Genomic DNA, 15,792 nt, shown 5'->3' with positions numbered 1-15,792 from the left:
CGCTGCGGTGAAACAAACGCGCCGCGCGGGGGCCGCCGGCCGCCCCGCATACTCCCGCCGCCCACACCTGGCGCCGCGGGATTCGCCGGCCGCCGCTTCCGGACCCCCCGCGCCGCCGCCGGAAGTGGACGCGCACGCGCAGCCCCCTGGGAGCGGGACTCGGCCGCTGCTGCGCACGCGCGTCCGCGCGACGGGGGCGCGTTGCTGTCGTCATCCTCCTGTGACGTCCTTCCGGCGTGCCCCGCGGAGAGTCGGTGCTGAATCGCGGAGCGGGGCGCGGCTGGTCCAGGTTAAGGGGGGGACCTGGCGGTCCCGGGATGCAGTGACGGTCGCTGGGCCGAGCGGAGTACGTCCGGGCAGTAGACCGGGAGGTGTCCCCTGGCCGCCCGGCCTCTGGAGCCGCCCGCACCCAGGAGCGCGTTCGGGAGGGAGATCTGCGGGCGCCTGGGGCAGGGGGATCGAGGCGGGGAATGGTAGCTGGTCTCGTAGCTCTTCTGAGTCTGGGATTGTGTCAAAACATTTAAAAAGGCAGCGGACAGACCCACACCTGACGTCCTGGTGTGTATTTTGTTACAATACGTAAGCTTCATATATACGACATATCAACTGTTAACAATCTAGCAAAACAGACTAGCCGCAGCGTGTTCACCCAAGAAGGAAGGCCTGTCCCGTCCCCACGCAGGCGCGGTGTCCAGGACAGGGTCGCCAGAGGGAAGGGTTTTCCTGGGTATAAGAATCCTTAGTAACTCCATCGGAACGCTCAGGCCAGTGTGCCCCGACCTGCACGTTCTGATGGACTTGCAGATCGTCCACCACCCTGATTTGCCTGTTTCGGACCGTCCAGTTTAACTCAGTCTCGCTGGTCTTGTCCAAAGAACGCCTGTGGGTGAAAACACCTGGCTCCTGCCTAACCTCGGCAGAGGCGAGTTCTGTCTCCAGCTGATCTGTTTTCCCAATTTGCACATTTCTTCTGCATCCGACTGAAACTATCCTTTATGATTTCTTGGTTTACAGTAGAAACCCAATGTGGGGACAGGCGCTTTTTGACGAAAAAGAATACAAAATCCTTACAGTGAAAACAGCTGTGCCTAGCTAGAGCCCAGAACAGTGGTCAGCCGAGGTTCCCTCTGGGAGAGAGGCTGTTGCTCCCATTTCCCAGGACTGCTGGCACTTGATGACTTTCCATGGAGGGCGTCGGTTAGTCCATGGGCATGCAACTTCCCATCTCCTAAGGCAGGACCCTTGATTTATCAGAGCTACTGTGCCCTTTGACTGGTGTTCTTCCCTGTGTCTTTCTCTGACACATGGTCACTTTTGACACAATCAAAAGTCACCAGGCATTTGTAGAAATGGCAGGTGCTGTTAAGTTGCAGAGGGTTTTCATTTGCTTTAAGCTGAAGGACACAGGCAAGAACAGAGAGCAGTTGGCTTTCTCTGAGCAGGTGGGAGCAGGGTCTGTGGGTGCACAGACTTGCCAGGGAAGGAAAGTGAGGCAGAGACAGGACTGGGAAAGGAGCACAGGGCCACTTGAGACCCCCTGCCACTTATACCCCCACCCCACAAGTTCTCCCCACAGGGTCTACTCACTACCAGCCTTATAATGGTGTTTGATTAGACCCAAGCTTCTCACCTTTTCTCCAGTCTTCTCCCACTGCTTGTCCAAAAACCCTGTGCAGAAACCTGCTACACTGACATACATCCAGCTTCCTTAGTCTGCAGGGCTGTCTTGCCTGCCCTGCTCTCCAGCCACACTTGGAAGACCTACAGGGTGAGACTGTTCCACATCCTACAGCAGTTTCTGTTCCTGTCAGCCTGTGGATGATGCTGTGGCCTTGTGGTCTGCAAGTGACCAAGACCAACTCTAGCTGCTAGGCATGAGGGATCAGCAGGCTGTTGGAGTGGGGGTCTTGTGGCATCCAAAGGCCAGGATGCAGCCAGGTCTCAGCAAGGGGCTGGTCCGGGAGCTGTGGGGTATGGCTTCATCCCTGTCCCTCCCTTTGTTCGGCAAATGCCTCATTTTCCTCTCAGATTACAAGCCCATTCTCTGAGCTAGAATTGGATTGGTTGCCGCCATGGTCAGTGTCCACCCTGGTGTCATTAGTGGTGGCCTGTGGAGCAGGATGTTTTGCCGGGGGTGGGGGTGCTCATGGAGAGAGGAGGAGTCTGGGTGAGTGGACGTCCTGGAATCTGCTGCAATGGCAATGGCAGCAGAGTGCTCTGCACTCTTGGCCAATGTTTTCACCCCACTCCTTCCTTGTTCGGGTTCCACACAAAGCATCCTCTCGATTCCAACCCTTGAGGCTGTGCTATGCTGGGTCATATCAGCGTGTGGGAGCATTTGGAAGAAAAGTAGTTGGAAAGAATGTTAATCTCAGAAATCCCTTGAAAGTGGCAGAGCTGTCCAGCCCCCAGCAGAAGTCTATTGATTCTCCTGTCACCCTTCAGCACTCCAGGCATGGCAGTGGCTTCTGGCTCACTCCCCAGAGGCCTGTCTAGATGTAGCTCTGCCCCCATCCCACATGGCCCACTCAGGCTTGCACTTGATACCTGGGTACAATTAATGGTAGCTTTGACTGCTCAGGTGGTGGAAATTGTTTGTCCCTGTCCCCTGCACTGGTTTCACTCCCGCTGCCCAAAGAGGTAAGGACTGCTGTGTGTCTGACGTAGCTGCCACAAATCTTGCTAGGCCTAGGGGCTTCTCACGTTCATGCTCAGGGAGCCTCATGCCAGCAGGTGATATATTAACTTTTAAATGCCTTACCAGCTCCATCATTTGAGGGTCCTTAGGCTAAGGAGGCTATCTGTATGTGGAATGCTCAGAATGTTCCAGAAAACAGGTGAAATAGCCAGACCTAGCTGTCCTTGTTCTCTGTGAACTCTGACAATAATTCAGCTGGCAATTGAGGGTAACTGGGAAGTGCAGGTCCCTTTGTGAGGTCAGCGGACCATGATCAGAACATGAGGGGAGCAGGACACCTGCCCCTGCTGCCAGCCTGTCCTTGCAGCTATGGGAAGGGAAGAAACAGCAGGAGAAGAGGTAGCAGGTAGGTAGGGCCTTCCCTGGCCCAGCTAGCTGGGGACGGCTTGCCACTCTATCCAGGGGAGGAAGGTGTGGGACTCCTGCTTCCTGTTCACTCAGGTTCTAAAGACAGTCCTTGCACACCCAGCAGCATACATTTGGTTGTGTTTAGCCATAGGCTTCTCCTGCTTAGGGCACAGGCTGCTTCTATTTCTCTGACCTGTTCTGCATGGACCTGGGCATTCCCACCCAGCCACTGCTGGGAGGCAACCATTCTCATCCTAGCCAGGGAGCTGCTGTCATAGTGGGGGTGGAGGTGGTGGGCGCTGAGCAGGGGGTGGGCTCCTCAGACACCCTGATTTGGACTTCTTGATTCCACTGGTACAAACTGAGTGCAGTGTGGATGTTGCTGGTTCACCAGGGCCATTGTCCTCATCAATGGTCCAATTCTGCAGAAGGAAAAATCAATGAGATTGCAGGTTTCAGCAGTAGAACACAACCCTGTTATTATCTTTAAAAAGCCAGGCCAGCCTCCCACAGAGCTTGCATATGACTTAGTACTGGGGGTTTTGTAGTTACCTCAAGAAACCTATTTTTTTTAAAACAAATAATAGATTATATTCTCTGAAACACATAGGGAGCTAAATGGCTTTTGACAGCCAACAAGCTCATGAAAATAGCTTTCTGTGGCAGGCAGGCAGAAGCCATCTGATGGGGCTGTGTCTGCTGCCTTCCAGAGCTCCAACTCTGCTCTGGCTGTCACTGTAATTGCCCCTTTGATGAGTGTGATAATGACAGCTCTGGATCTGCCACCTCAAGACCCAGCACAAGGGCACAGAGCCCTCCTTGAGCTGGAAGAAGCCTCCATGGGCTGGGAGGGCCTGGGCCATGGGGAGGGGCTCTGTGACCTGCTCAGATGCAGGCTGCAGGTGCAGCCAAGAACACCTGCCTGCCAAGTGCATACAGGTAGCAGAGGCCTGAGTCACAGAGAGGCTGCTTAGCAAAGTACATCCCAAGAGACAGGGTGAGATGTGATGTCAGGTGGTCCAGGAAGAATAACCACCACATTGCGGCCCCTTCCTGACATGAGTTTTCAGAGTTCAGTCATTGCTCACAATCATGGTCCCCAGGGTAGGAGTGAAGGTCATGCCATTGTACAAATGAGGAAACTGGGGCAAGAAGAGCTTTCCCCAGACACGTGGGGCTGGGGTCAGGCTTAAGACCCCACTGAGCTGTCCACTTGGACAGCTGCAAGTGTGTACAAGGGCTGGACTGTAGTCCTGGGAAGGGGATCTGCTCTGTGCCTCTGGCCATTTAAAGGATGCAGGACCCAAGCCTTACTGTGCCCAAACCACCAAGAAGGTGGTGCAGTTGATTCACAGGAAGGGGTCATGAGCCCCTTTACCCCCAAGCACCAGCGGATCAGGGACACAGGAGGACCCAACAGGTGTGATTAAGATCCTGGCTGCCAGGGCAGGGAGACCCACTGTCGAAGCTGGGTTGGACCCCCATGTTCCATAGAACAGAGGGAAAAGCAGGAAGCTTTGGTACTGCCTCCTCTCCCTTGAAAACCTGGGACATGGTCATCCAAGACAAGTGGCCTAGTTGTGATCGTGTGGACCTGACTGCACCATAATTATGAGGTTGCTCTTGGTGACAAGCTCAAATAAGGGCTGGCCCATGGTGTGATGGAGAGGATCACAACTGCCATTTCTGGTCGGAGGTCAGTCAGTGTCTGCAGGGATGTGGCAGCTGAGAGGAGGCTGAGGAGGTAGGACAGCCAGGAGGTGTTTGGACAGAGGGAATAGCATGTGCAAGTGAGGCACAAGGGTGCAGCCAGCTACTAGTGCCTTGCTCCCAGTTGCCCAGGCTGGGCCCTTCCCATCTCAGAACTCACGGCGTACTCACCCTAGGCCTGGTGGGTCATGGGAGGGGCCTGGGGTTCAGACCATGCACACTTAGACTTACCAGAAGAAGGATTTCATTTTAAATCAGATTTGGGTAAACATCCCTGGATGAATTTAGCCATGGGTCCACAGAGACAAGTTGTTTACTGCCTTGATTCCATTCAAGCTAATGCCTAATCACTTAACAGCAATACAAATAAGGGAGGTAAAAAGAAAGCACCTTCAGAGAGCCTGGTTTGCTGTGGCTGTGGACCTGCAGAAGGGGTTCATGTCTCCCTGAGGTCATGTGGACAGAGCATGGACCTTGCACCACATGTAGGGATGTATCTTGGACTAGTGGAGGAGGTGCTGAGCTGGGAAGTTCTCAGGAAGGGGCTTCCTGAATGGGGAAAGATTGTGTCCTCCTCCTAGGAATTGCTCCCAGGGACCCCTGCTCTGGCAGGACAACATGGAGGTCCAGTCTGGGCCTGGTGCTGTTTACCCGGGGATTGAGCCAGGACATCCCAGACTGCTGGGAGGAGGAGCCCTAGGACAGACCTGCCTGCTCCTGGCACCCTATTGTGTCAGGAAGGGTGGGCAGCTTCCAGTGTAAGGCTAAGATGCTGCTATTTAACATCCTTTGAGCTTGAATTTTGCCAGTGAGATCTCAGGGCTGTGGAGTATGTGTGCAGAGGAGAGAGGCACAGACCTTGTGCCCACTGTGGTTTCCTGCCGCCCACTCCATGGAGCCTTCATGATGCCATATTGATAAGAGAAAATTTCTGGGCCTGAGGGCTGGGAATGGAGGGAAGGAAAGGTAAGGGAAGTTAATCAGCTAACAACTTTGAGTCAAACCAACAAGACATGGTCCAGCTTCCCAAATTTGGGTTGAAACGTAGATCAGACCCTAGGGAGTGACCACAGTCATGGCACACCTGCTTACAATCCCATCAACCTGAAGCTGTGGACTCAGCTTCTTGGGACTGCCCTCCCGTCCCAAAGCTGTCCTGCAGCAGGTGATCCTGCTACAGCCAGTGCAGAGTCACTGTAAACAGTTACGCGTTCCTTCCACGTATTTTCATTACAAAAACGCTCCTTGGTCCAGTGGACATATTTCCATCTAGCACCTAACCTGCAACTGGAGGTACAAGAACTTGTCTCAGGGCCGTCCTCTGTGCTGCTTTGTCAGGGCATTTATTTCAGAGATCCCTTGGTCTCCAACACACAGAAGCCAGGGACCCACAGTGTGTGAGACCCAAGTCAAAAAGAAGGGTAATGTCACAGCTGCAACTGGGTGATGGGGGTTTGGTGGGACCTTTCTGCACCTTGCCCTATGTCATGGTTTGGATCTTACATGTCCCCCAAAGGCCTATATGCTAAAGGCTTAGTCACCATCCTGTGGTGGTACTGGGAGGTGGTAGAATCTTTAGGAAGAGGGGTCTACAGGAAAGAAGTGAGGTCATTGGGAACGTGCCCTTCAAAGGCATGGAACCCCCGGTATTTCCTCTCTCTTTGCTTCCTGGCTGCCATGAGGGAGCAGCTTTGCTCCACCATGATGTCTGCCTTACCACGGCCCAGAGTGATGGGTCCAAGTGACCATGAACTGAAACCTCCAAAATCATGAGCCAAAATAAACCTTTCCTCCTTTTTAAATTTCCTTTAAAATTTTTTATTTTAGCGTTTTTACATTTACTTACATGTAAATATATCGTTTGGGACCCCGCCCCCACACACACTTGCGGGGAGAACCTGTTCCATCCTCTTCTCTAATTTTGTTGAAGGGAAAACATAAGTGATAATAAGAAAGACATAACATTTTGCTAGTTTGAGATAAAGATAGCTATACAGAGGTTCCTAGCATTGCTTCCATGCACATCTGTGTTACAACCCACATTGGTTCATCTCTACCAGACCTCTTCACTACTTCCTAGTCTCCTTCCTGTAGTGGCCTCTGCTATCTTAAGATTACTATATTCGCTCCTCTACAGTGGGCACATCAACCTCATTTAAGTTTTAGGTTTCCTTCCCTTTCTATATCCCTCCCATGCACAGCCTCCTCTTAGTGTGTGATCTACCAATAATATTACTGCATTTGTTTTAGGTCTATAATCCTCAAGTGAGGGAGAACATGCAATTTTTGGCCTTCTGAGCCTGGCTAGCTTCACTTATGATGACATTCTCCAGTTCCATCCATTTACTTGCGAATGACAAAATTTCATTCGTCTTTGTAGCTGAATAAAATTCCATTTTGTATAAATACCACATTTTGAAAATTCATTTGTTAGTAGTGGAGCATCTTGGCTATTTCCAAATCTTTCCTTCTTATAAGCTGGTTATCTCAGGTATTTTGTCACAGCAACAGAAAGCTGACTTAACCCTATGTACCTCTGCACCTGGATGTCCATGGTACTCATGGTGAGCTTTATAATCCAGAAAATGTAAGCAAACTATTTCTCTGAGTTCTTTGACCCAATCTAGCAAATGATTGAACTTGAGGAGGGGAGGGGGGACCACCAAGTTATAGCCAAGCTTGGCAGAAGTGTGAGTACTTGAGGACTCACCACTTGTGACTGGCATCTGAAGTGGGGGAGTCTTGCAGGACTGAGCCCTCAACCTGTGAGGTGTGCGTGGATCCCAGGTCACTGGTGTCAGAACTGAATTGAATTGTTGGATGCCCAGTTGGTGTCCACAGAGAACTGGAGGATCGCTTAAGGGAAAAGCACACATTTGGAGTGACATGCTTTGTGCAAAGAGGGTCAGTTTCATTTATGAAAGAAATTGGTTTCCATTCGTGAGCCCTGAATGAGTCATCCCAGTTTTCTCACCTAGTTCAGCCCTTGTTATCATGGCGAGGAGGTGGACATGGCTCTGGGGAAGGTCTCTCCCCCTCAGTCTTCTCTTTGTCTCTATTTCAGTTACAAAAGCCCATGTTGGTTCTGCAACCCAGGCTCTTATGGAAGCAGCGCTGTGAAATGGAAGTAGACCCAATTTGGGCATTGCAAAGAGAGCCTTTTGGAGCAATGGGCTTCTTCAGGTCTACCACCTGTTGGTGAAGATGGCTGGCAAGCTGTTCAGTCTAGGCACCATGACGGGCTGCTGGGAAACGAGGTTTGTGGGGGCTTTGACTGGTTGTCTGACACCTGGGGTGGACTGCTAGTGTTTTGGCTGCTGGAAGGCCTGAATGCTCATACACAGGGGTTTCTTATCCTCACAAGGTCTTGCCAGAGAAGAGCCTGAGTGGAGCCCTAACCTTGCCTATACACGCACAAATAGGCACGATTTTTACCACACTTTGACTTCTCTGGGAATTTGACAATAATGTATACTGAGGTGGCTGGTACTTCACTTTGCTCAGAATGTCCCTGTAGCTGGTCACCATTCCCTAGATGGCCTTGTGCTCACTTGTGGGTCATCTGCATGAGCTATTGCAAGGCCACAGGACTTCCGGGTCATGGAGAGGACTGATGCCACCTTGTCCAGTGAAGGCATATTTCAATATAAGAAGCAGTAGGTGCCCATCCATTTTGATATCAAAATTCATGTTATGTACTAGTAAAACTAATTGCCACCATTTTTTTTTCTGTTTGGCAGCCCTGGGGTTTGAGCTCAGGACCTTGTGATTGCTTAGGCAGGTGCTCTACCATGTAAGTCATGCCCTAGCCCTATCTCCACCCTTTTATGACAGGCCATTACATTAATTTTTAAAAACTGATTTGTACAAGTAGATGATATGCCTGTTAAGAGGATGTTATAAAAGTTTGTAATAAAAGGCAGGACATCACATTTCACAGAATGAGAATCATGACACCCAAGATTTGTTTTCTGACTGAAAGGATGAAATGCACCTTTCCCCAAGCCCAGGCACTGACCTCTGAGCAGAACCAGCTGTGCCCAGGTTGCCCTGAGGGCAGCACCAGGTGCCTCTGCATTCTTTACTCAAGGAGAACAGAGAAGGCAGCAGCTAAGGGCAGCTGGGTGCCCAGAGTGGCAGTGGGATGTGGCATTAGAATTCTTAGCTCTAGGATGATGGAGTGGTGCATGTGGTAAGAGCGCCTGTCTAGCAAGTGTGGAGTCCTGAGTTCAAACTCCAGTGCCTCAAAAAACTCTCTCTTCCAAGCAGCTGGTTGTGCTTCTTCCCTAGAATTAGGGGGCAGTAAACTCCAGGGGAGCCTGAGCCCCGGCTGGAGGTGGAGTACATGAGATAGATGGTCTTTGAGGATGGCTGTTGAAGGAGACATGCTCTAGCCCTGGAGACCCTTCACAAAGTAAATCAGAAAGAATAATTTCAGAGAGAAGCCTGTGGCTGTTAATGTCAAATCCTTGACTACAGATGCAGCCACCCAGGTGCATGCAGGTAGTAGAGACCTGAGTCACGGAGAGACTTGCAGTATGGTAAAACTGGGGAAAGATGAATTTTTGATGACTTTCTTGGAATAATTAGATAGGCAATTAGAGAAAGATACAACTGAATTTTTAGTTTCTCTAGGTGCCAGATTAACCCCGAAGGGTCAGAGATCTAAGTGTGAAAAGGAAGCATGTAGGTTCTGGCTGAGAACATGGGGGTGTATACCTGATCTCATGCAGCTAATAATTCAGAAGAACAAATAAAATACCAAGACATCTCACTGTTAGTCCTCAACTTGACATAATGTATGCCATCTTAAACTCTACTTGACCCTAGAGTTGTCTGGCTCCAGTAGAGATGGGCCCTCCAAGTTCCCAGCACCTGTGCCAGAACACAAGCCCTAGTTCCTTGATTACCCCCAGCAGCGTCCTGTTCTTGCTATTGGTCTGTGACTGAAATGTCCTGTTTCTCATCACCTTTACCAGAACACAAGACCTACTTCCTTGACTACCCCCAGCAATGGACAATAGACAAGCCGCAATGAAAGAAATCCCCCTACCCTTTACCAGGTCCTTCCTCTCCTGTAAATTCCCCATTCTACAAGAGGCAATGGGCTCTAGCATCTGCTGAAGACCCCATCCACACGTTTCTTCTCCTGAATAAACCTGTGCTGACATCGAGCTATCTCATTTATCTCTCTGTTTCAGTCTAACCCTCACCACTTAAAATGAGCACAACCAGCCAAACCCCAGCAAGTTATCCCATAGGTACCCACAAACTGATTCCCAAGTTGTGCAGGGAGAAAAAGAACCCGGAACAGCCAAGACAAACCTGAAGAGCAACATAGGAGGGTTGACATGGCTGACTTGAAGACTGTGAACAAAATTCCTGAGAACAACTTAAAGGGAAGAATTGTTATTTTGGCTTATGGCTTCAGAGGTGTCAGTCCATTATGGCAGGGAGGGTGGGACAGAGCAGAGAAGCTCACGTCATGGTAGGGAAGAAGCACAGAAGAAGAAGGAAAGTTCAGGGCAAAATATCATCTTCAAGGACATGCCCCCAGTGGCCTTCTTCCTCCAATTAGGCTCCACCCCCTACCTTTCACCATCTCCCTACAAAGTCACCATGTATGAATCCATCAAGGGGTTTATCCATTGGTTAGGTAGGAGTCCTCATGATCTGATCATCTCTGGAAACACCCTCACAGACACACCCACACACAGTAATCTAAGTGATTCTCAATCCAATCAGGCTGACAAGATTAACCTTCACAGAGACCTGTAATGAAGCTGCTATAGTCAAGACACTGGGTGCTGGTGAAGGAGCAGGCAAATGGGTCAGTGGTGATGGACAAGGGCCCTGGAATAGACCTGGATCTATGTGGTCCACTGGCCTTTGACACTGGAGTGAAGGCTAAGCTTTCCACAAAGGGGGTGGAAAAACCAGACATCCATATGCAAAAAATCCAAACAAATTTTGACACAGACCATATACTCTTCACAAAAACTAACTCAAAATATATTTGAGACCTAATGTGAAAAGCTACAAAACTGATGGAAGATAACATGAAAGAAAACCTAAGCCCCCTTAGGTATGGAGGTGACTTTCTAAATCCAACATCAAAGGCACAGTACAGGAAAGTTGGTAAGTTGGACTTCATTAGAATTATGCATTTCTGTAGAAGACACTGTCAAGAGAATCAGAAGACAAGCCAGAGGCTGGAAGAAAATATTTGCAAAGACCTATCTGGTAGAGGACTTTATCCACAAACACATAAAGAACACTTAAAATTCGACATGAAAACAAACAGCTTGATTAAGTATGGGCAAAAGACATGAACAGGTGCCTCACCACAGAAGACACACAGAAGACAAACAGGCCTATGAGCCGATGTTTTTCGTCATATGTCATCAGAGAACTGCAAACAGGGCAATGAAGCGATACCACCACATATCTACAAGAATGGCCAAAACCCAATGCCCTCGCAGCCCCTCCCTGGGCCCAGGGACAGGAGCTAAGCTCTGCTAGAGCATGCAAAACGTGAAAGCACCGCTCACATTAATGACAAGCCTTTATCGTTAGCACCCTTGTAATGGTTACTTTTCCTAAGTGCGCTGAGATGTTGGAGCTGGGACAATTTGCTCCCTCATTGACAGCTCTTAGACCCTTCCCTGGGGCCCTGGCTGCCTTGAGCGAAGGACCATCAGTCAAGCAGTCATCCAGATGCCCTTCTGCCAGCGCCAGCTGCTTGAACTCTCCACAGACACACTGAGGAGGCTATACCCCAAAGCACAGCTCCGGCTCCTGAAGGCGCTGTCCCAGCAAACAGCTTGCATAGGACGTTTATTGCCATTGCAAATCTCAGAGCACACTGGATGACCCTGTGTCCATTTCTACCCTGGCCAGTGAGCAAGCACTTCCCCTGGTGGTCCAGCAGAAGACTTGTGATTGGTGTAAACACAGTCCTTCATTTGCATAAGCAGCTGTGCCATGATTGGTGCAAACACAGTCCTTCATTTGCATAGGGGACCGTGCCATGATTGGTGCAAACACAGTGCTTCATTTGCATGAAGGACCTGCTGTGATTGATGTACACATCTTTGTGTCTGTCCCCTTCTGACTATACAAGCAGGCTGCTCAATTTAGTTTGTGAGCTGCTGGGGCATTTCTTCCTGTGTTGCTGTTTACCCCCGATGTTGCAGTGTTGTTGACTTTTCTTTCAAGCTGTGTTGTCTACTTTTGCTAGAATGGTAACATGAAGAAAAACAGAAGAAGCAGCAGTAGGAGGAATAGCTTGGGGCTGCCTTGGTAGCAGGGTAGCATTGATGCTATCCTGTGGTTCTTGCTGGAGCCCAGCAGCCCCTGGCAGGAGTGGCCTGTGGCCAGTCACAGCTGATTGGACTGGGGGACACTAACAGGAGAGTGTGTGTGTGTGTGGGGCACAAGTAGCCCTGGTGGCAGCAGAGTGTGTGTATGGAGGGCAGCAATGAAAGTGACAGCAGCAAAAAGTAAGCTGACATCAGTGGCAAAAGTGGAACTGACAGTGGCCAGTAGGATCGGCCAACAGAGACTGCCCCTGCTGCAGCCAGGGAACAAAAGAGCTGTAACACTTAAGGCCTCAGCCCAACCCAGAGGTCCTGAACCCTGTACCACCCCTGTCTGTTAAAGGCCCAGGGATGCCTGCTGCTGTCTGCTGCCATTCACTCTACTGCCTGCAAATATTTGCTGAGGGCCCAGAATAACTGGAGGAGCCCATTTTTCTAGTTGGATGGAGCAAATGGACCCCACCAGCTGGTTTGTAGCACACTGACTACACCAAGTACCAGTGAGGATGTGGAGCAATAAGGATTTTTATTATTGCTGGTTGGGAGGGCAGTGTGCAGCAACTTTGGAAGACAGCTTGGTTGGGTTTTTTAAACCAAACTAAACATACCTTTTCTGATTGCTGTAATCCAGCAATCACACTGAAGGGTATTTACACAAAGAAGCTGAAAACTGTCCACACAGAAAACCTGCATACAGATTTTATAGTATTTTATTCATAATTGCCAAAACTTGTAAGCAGGATGCCCTTCAGTAGGTACATGGAGAAGGTGGCCAAGGGCATCACATGGTGAGAGGCGGTGTGTATGTGTGTGTGTGTGTTTTATAAAGAGGGATCCATGTCACTGTGCATCTGTCCTCATCCACAGAATGTGCAGCTCTAAGAGTGAACCCTGATGTGGTCTTATGGAGCTCAGGTAATTACGATGTAATTAAGATGTCACAAATGCACTGCTCTGGTGAGGAGGCCAACAGTGGGGGAGCTGGACCTGTGTGGGTACAGGGTTATGTGAGAAATTTGGTCATGAATCTAAGTTTGCTCTGAAACAAAGTACATTTGCAAAAAAATAAATGTAAATTTTTGCATGAACAAAGTCATCAAGGCAAATAGCGCCCCAGGTTCAGCAGTTACTGAACAACCCAGAGAGTCCATGCGGAAGAGAAATGGCTTTTCATGGTGGCTGGGAGGTAGGGCAGGGACTGTGGACACCAGCACTGGAGGAATCCTGCTTTGTGGCTTTCTTTGTAGAGCTGTGTGTCTCCCTCAGAAGCAGAGTATAATTACAGGGGGGAGAGGCAAACACTGTGGGGACAAGGGTGGGTTCTGTACAGAAGACAGCACCTGCAGGTTGAACACAACAGGAAGTGTCTGAGGTCAAGGTGTTGTAGGGCTGTCTCCTTCCAGAGGCCCTGGGGAAGCCTCCGTTACCGACTCTCTCTGGCATTGCCAAGTATGCTGTTCCTTGGCGCATGGATGCATCACCAAATGCCTGCCACCCTACATGTAGCCTTTTCCTTTGGGAACTCTTCTCTTCTAAGGACACTTTGCATTTAGGGTCAACCCCCAACCCAGTGTGACCTTTTACCTAACACATCTGCAAAGACCTCATTTTCAAGCAAGGTGTCCTCCAAGGTTCTGGGAGGGCTTGCATTTGGGGGACACCATTCATCCAGTACAGTGGGTATCAAAGTGGTGGTAATGTGGTCACCAAGGGAAGAAATCTCTTGAATAACTTTGAAACAGCACTCATGCTGCAGATCTCCATTGCATCTAATCTAAGGACAAATAAATCTTTCGTTTATTTTACTTTGGTTTCAATATTACACAAAACATTGCAGTATAGTGCAAAGAATTCCAGCACATCTGACATCCAGTTTCCCTCAAAGTCATCATTTTTATAACCATAGTGCAGTGCTCAAAGTTAGGACATTGACACCAATATGGCACTGCCAACTGTTCTGCAGGCCTCATGTGAGTATCCCCTAGTCCAGCATCCAGTCCAGGGCCTCACATTGTATTTCATCATTACTTCCCCTGGCAGCCTCCACAGCGTACAGTGCCTCCTTCCCAACCCGTGGGAGGACAGCTAGCTATTCCCAGCATACTTCTGCACAGCTGGGGTTTTCTTGCTGCTTCCTTGTAACCAGATTGAAGCCACACCCTAGGAACAGGAACCCACAGAGTGCACTCTGAGTCCTTGTGGGGCATCCTGCTGGACAGGTTAGCTTGTGCATTATCCACCATTGAGCCGTCTGACATGGTAACGGGAGTCTCCCAGGCCTCTCACTGCATGGTCACCCTGTTCCTTCAATTGTCTTTTGCTGAGATATGTTGAGACTAACTAAGCAATGTCCTACTTCTCACCATATTTTTACCTACTAATTTTAATGTCCCTTGGTGATTCTGGCCCCAAACTGTTATTACTGTGCTGTTTGTCAAATGGTCATTCTTGGTTCCCATCACCTCTTTGACATTTGTAACAAATTCTGAAAGGATGAGTGTCCACCTTCTCCTCCCACTTTTCTTCTTTTCCTATCTATCATCTATCTATCTATCTATCTATCTATCTATCTATCTATCTATCTATCTATCATCTATTAATCTATCATCTACCTATCTATTAATCTATCTATTATCATCTATACATTAATCTATCATCTATCTATTTATCTATCATCTCTCTCTCTCTCTCCATCCATCCATCTACATACCTACCTACCTAAGTATGGACTTGAGGACATTGGCTTAAATAGATGTGTTATATTTTGTTGTTATAGTTATTTGTTCTTTTTTGGTCTCAAGCCTAGCTTCCTGTGTCCTTGGGTTGACTGTGTCCTTTAGGCATGCCCCCCCCCCACTTGAAGCTCTGCCTTACCTATGGAACATGAATTGCTTCAAGGCCACTGGCAGCTTCTCTGCCTCAGCTCTGTCCAGGAAGCCCCAATGCGTCGGGGGGAACAGGGGTGTTAGAAGCCATGATCTGGGTTCTGGGTGTGCTCGAATCCTTTAGGGGATGGGGCAAGAAATCTTCTGTAATACAAAAGTCTGCCTCCTTCCTCCTCTATTCACTCAGACATCCATACATGTGTTCCATCCCCACACAATGCCAAAGCTGGTTCTGGGGTCTCCTGTCCTGCTCACACTCCTCATTCACAGCCTATCTCTTCAGCATGAGACTTTGTCCTCAGGGTGGGCTCCAGACATGTGGGACCTCAAGCTCGGAAGGGTTTGTTACTGCTGCTATCTTGTTCTGACACTTTTGATGAGTTTTGAGCAAGGGCCACAAGTTCTCATTTTGTACTGGGCCCCACAAATTATGTAGCTGGTTCTGATTACCCATAATGTATTTGTTTGCTTGCTCAGTTCTGGAACACACACAAAGTGAGTTTGGAATTGCTAATTCATGTCTCTGTGCAAAACAGATTTAACTAACCAAGGCAGAAACCGTCCAGTCCTCTGCTTTCGTCTATGAAGCACTGTCTCCTAAATCTGCTGCAGGTCTCCTTCCCCACCCTTAGGGGAGTTAATTTGTTACTGCTTCAATTCCATTTTGGGACCCCCTCACCTGGTTGATTTTAATCATATTTACTTTGGGGATGTGATACATTTCTGTGGTCCATCAGGAGGAGCAAGGCAAGGACCAGGAAGTGAACCCCTTTGGAATGGTGAGCAGTGGGCTCTGTGCCAGTCACCAGTCTCAGGAGTCTGGTGACAGCAG

At 49.3% G+C, this 15,792-nt stretch overlaps 1 long non-coding RNA gene across 2 annotated transcripts; it reads left to right on the top strand.

The window, feature by feature from the left end:
- Positions 1-187: 187 nt before the first annotated feature.
- LOC141424241 (uncharacterized) lies at positions 188-13,122 on the top strand. 2 transcript variants are annotated; one of them, XR_012449256.1, is made up of 4 exons: positions 188-346; positions 7,821-8,013; positions 8,497-8,549; positions 9,736-13,122. It is a non-coding gene; the product is annotated as an uncharacterized lncRNA (long non-coding RNA). The 2 variants fall into 2 exon arrangements; XR_012449257.1 differs by lacking the exon at positions 8,497-8,549 and having other exon boundaries at positions 197-346.
- Positions 13,123-15,792: the final 2,670 nt, after the last annotated feature.

Source organism: Castor canadensis, chromosome 6, assembly GCF_047511655.1.
Source record: "Castor canadensis chromosome 6, mCasCan1.hap1v2, whole genome shotgun sequence".
In the NCBI taxonomy this organism is placed as follows: domain Eukaryota; kingdom Metazoa; phylum Chordata; class Mammalia; order Rodentia; family Castoridae; genus Castor; species Castor canadensis.
The sequence above is the reverse complement of the archived record's forward strand: the minus strand, read 5'-3'. Positions and strand labels throughout refer to the sequence as shown.